Source organism: Micropterus dolomieu, linkage group LG21 (assembly GCF_021292245.1).
Source record: "Micropterus dolomieu isolate WLL.071019.BEF.003 ecotype Adirondacks linkage group LG21, ASM2129224v1, whole genome shotgun sequence".
Classification (NCBI taxonomy): domain Eukaryota; kingdom Metazoa; phylum Chordata; class Actinopteri; order Centrarchiformes; family Centrarchidae; genus Micropterus; species Micropterus dolomieu.
In genome coordinates this window covers 1,900,512-1,904,503 of record NC_060170.1, presented here as the reverse complement: position 1 = coordinate 1,904,503, position 3,992 = coordinate 1,900,512, and the positions used below count along the sequence as shown (strand labels likewise).

The 3,992-nt window shown below is 38.9% G+C and overlaps 1 protein-coding gene across 2 annotated transcripts in view; it reads left to right on the top strand.

Annotated features, from left to right (window-relative positions):
• The first annotated feature begins 804 nt into the window (after positions 1-804).
• Positions 805-3,992, top strand: part of gtf2h2 (general transcription factor IIH, polypeptide 2) — a 19,471-nt gene continuing 16,283 nt past the window's right edge. The window contains exon 1 of one of the 2 annotated variants that reach the window (XM_046035962.1): positions 805-949. The gene's annotated coding sequence lies outside the window, so the exon portion shown is untranslated. The remainder of the gene's footprint in view (positions 950-3,992) is intronic. The other variant, XM_046035963.1, reaches the window with a different exon arrangement.

Genomic DNA, 3,992 nt, shown 5'->3' with positions numbered 1-3,992 from the left:
TTACAGAAGAGAAGGAAATTTGTTTTTTTGTTTTTTAACTATTGTCTTTGTCTTCAACCTGTGAGTTACATGGAGAACCATTTAGGTGTATGAGAATGTATTTTATTTCATTTCCCTTCCGAATATGTGATATGAGATGTTTTGTTTCAGCAGTTATTGTGATTCATTTATAGCCTTTTTTTAAAAACATGTTTTATGTACAATGAAGGCACAGCTAACATGAGACCTATGAATTTGCTTGGCATCATAAAGGCACTGACCATCCCTTGTAAATGTTTATTTTTAGTCTTTGGAAACATTGTAAAATGTTCAGTAGTGCACTTTTTTTTTTTTTTTTTGTACGGTTTTCTATAAATGATGAAACCTCTGTCCTTGTTTTGTAAGTTAGACATTTCCCAATGTGGATATTTAAAAGGGAAAAGTGTAACTGATTGATGGTTCCATATGTGCCATTAACATTTGTCTTTTACTTCAATTAATTTAATTTCTTATTCACGTGTTATTTAAAAGCAAATTAACAATCCCTACCACCATGTCAATTTATATCATATATTGACATGATTTTCAGTTAATGGGAATCATGCCTGCTGTACTGTTTGTACAAATTATGTGTGTGTATGTACATAGTGCAAAATGATCTGCATAAGATACGTTTTTGAGAAAGCAGGGATTTAAGCTTTTAATAAAATGGTTATTAATGTGCTCATTTTAAACTATTTGAAATAACATCTTAACATAGGTTCCACTGAAAGCTGAAAATAAGACCTGTCATGCGGTTGTTAACTGCAGTAGCCTGGAAGATGTTAATGTAATCACTGACAGCAAACTGAGCGGATGCTTTTCTCTGAAGAGCATGATTCTTTCCGGAAATAAAACTCCGTTGCACCAGCTGACTGCCATAGACAAATGGCGCTCCCGGTATTGTTGGCACGACTGGCGTAGTGAGAAAGTAAGTAGTGTCACCACATAAGATGTTAACTAGATGAACAGAGTTATGATGCCTATCACTATAGTACCTTGAATTGCTGTGACTTAACGCTCGTTAACAGGCTAGCTAGCTAGCTAGCTGTATTAAAAGTTGGTCACTTGTGGCCAAGAAATTAAGTTAACGTTACCGATCCATATCAAACTGCAAGGTTTAATTTGAAATATCAAGATGTAACGGAAGATAACGTAATGCTGCTGATTATGTCAGCAAGTAATTCTTAGGACTCGCTTTTGTTTATAATGCTATTGTAGAATATCCGATAAGGTGTTATGGTTTGACACAGGGTCGTGCCAAACTCCATTCACTCCACTTTGTGAGTCATTGGTGTAACGTAATTGCGATATACAGTAGCCGGCTCAAATAACGACATAATGTTTACATCTGTACTTTCAGCAAATAACTCCATTCCGTATGCTTACAACCAGCAGCGTCGTTAGCCCTGGGCATTCGGGGCTATAGCCCCGGATCTCAGAAGGATTTTAAAAAAACAAACAACAAAAGGCCGAAAATTTAACTTAACTAACTCGCTTAACTAATGTTAAATCGCGGGAGTGAGCTAGAGAGATTATTATTTATTCTCCCGCAAATTAGCGGAGGAAAAAAAAGTTGCTGGAGGTCGGTGCAGCAAAGTGCCTCAATATTACAGACTTTCCTTTTGTGCTGCTGTTACTTCTAGCTGAAGGCAGCAGCGATGATGTCTGTAGCAGGGGTGGGTACATCTAATGTAGGCCTACTCTTAGTTTCGCTACATTTTCCATTCATGCCTTCATAACTTCACCAGTCTGTAATCTGCATTTTGCTTCATTAACCGAAATGAGCTGTTATCCAGGCTGTGCGCGCGCAGTTACGCAGTAAAGCGCTGGTCGGGCGCTTGTCACAGTCACAGAGCTGTGCGGATGCAAACATTTAGCAAATCAGTTTAAGGCTTTATTGTTCTACTAATACAACTGAAATCTAGTGAGCGCACACCATGGCACTGATGACCGTGTTGGAAAGCAGCCTGCGTCGCTCTTTCACAAGCAGGTATCTTGCCAAGGTACTTATCCCCCACAAAAAGTGTTTCCCCTGCCACTAAAACTTTTGCTAGGAAAATAGAGACGTCTCCATATTCACCCCTGTTATTAGTCATGACGTGAAGAATACACAAAATTAAATACTTGACAGTAGGCCATCATCTGAGCATTATGGAGGGGGAAACATATTTTGGCAGACTGCATGTCCAGCCTGGTAGGACCAGTAGGCTACTGTTATCGCTTTTGTGTATGAAAAGTTCTGTTTAAATGCAATGCATTATTAAACTGTTATGATAATAATTTACCCTTTAAGTAAGGGGACAATTTCCAGCAATATCCAAAGGCCATGCAATGGAAACATGGATTACAAGGACAAAATATTGTTTACAATGCTGCATTCAGTTTAATGTACATTTCGAGTCAAGGAGATGTAACGTTAAGGCGAGCAAAGTGTTAAACTGATTACCGTGATGTTGATACAGTATCGATGGCGTATGTAGGAGCAGCTTACTTGAAAAAGGTGACAGTCTGTCTGAATCTAGCTCAGCAGGGGTTGTAGCCAATTATGTGGTCTGGTCGCTGCCACACAGACCACTGGTCGCTACCACTAGGGGCGCTAAAGATACTCGTCGCTGCCACACAGACCACTGGTCGCTACCACTAGGGGCGCTAAAGATACTGGTCGCTGCCTTGCTGCCAGGCTGCCAAACCGACCACTAGCGGCGCTAAAGATACTGGTCGCTGCCACACCGACCACTGGTCGCTGCCTTGCTGCCAGGCTGCCACACCGACCACTGGTCGCTATCACAGTCTCTAAGGGAAGGCTCCTTTCTGTTCCTTGTTACACAAACTGTGGCTGTACACATAAAAAAAAGTCAGTTTCAAGTTGTTATACAGTCTATGGTTCCAAATTAGACTTAAAGTGACCTTAGATCATTTAAATTATCTCAACTGGCAGATGATACAATTTTTTTTGTCTAATAGAGAGGAATTGATCAAAGCAATTAGAATTTTCTACTGCATCAGGCTTAAGAATGAACTTGAACAAATCTGTTTATTAGGCTACCACTTAATGAATGTGAACTATCAGAAGTTAATGATATCGCTGTGATACATACTTGGGTGTGATGAGAATGAAAAACTCTGCAATAACCTAAACTTCAGCCGTATGATTAAACAAATAATGAAAAAGGTTCAACATGTGGTGGATGAGGCATCTTTCACTGAATGGTAGAGTTCTACTATCTAAAACTGAGGGAATATCCATGTATATGTATCCTTATCACTGGAAATGCCTACTGAAATATACAAAGAATTAGATAAGATCTTATTTAATTTCATTTGGAGGAAGAAATGTCATTATTTAGGGAAAGATGGCTAACTAAGTTGATAAAATGGCCTGGAAATGAATAGATAGTATTTTATTCGCATGAGTGCCATTATTCAATTCAAAAACACCAAAGTATGAAGAATACATCGCAAACCAGACTTAATCTTTTAATTTGGCGAGAGAGGGCATGAGACGAGGCTCCACAGTCTTGGGTTGCTGCCACACAGACCACTCCTCGCTGCAGTGGTCGGTGTGGTCGCTGCCACTAGGGGCGCTAAAGATAGTGGTCGCAGTTGGTTATATCTACTGTAATACATCTTTATCATAATTCTTTGTTAAATATACTATGTTATCGATTATGCCTACTCTTATTGTTGCACTATATATTGCGGTTTGTGTGGTTATAGCCTATCTACAGTAACAAATATATCTAGATCATAAAACCTTGTTAAATACAGCCTACTAATTTTTGATTAACTATATTCTTATTGTTAAAATCAGTCTAGCTTGGATTCAACCAACAAGTGGTCACCACACTTTCCTTCTGTGACAACACTGGCCGCCTTCTTGAAGGCAAGAAACAAAGATAGAGAGATTTATTACTGCAGGTTAACCACACAAACTGCAATATACAGTGCAACAGTAAGAAAATAGGCATAAT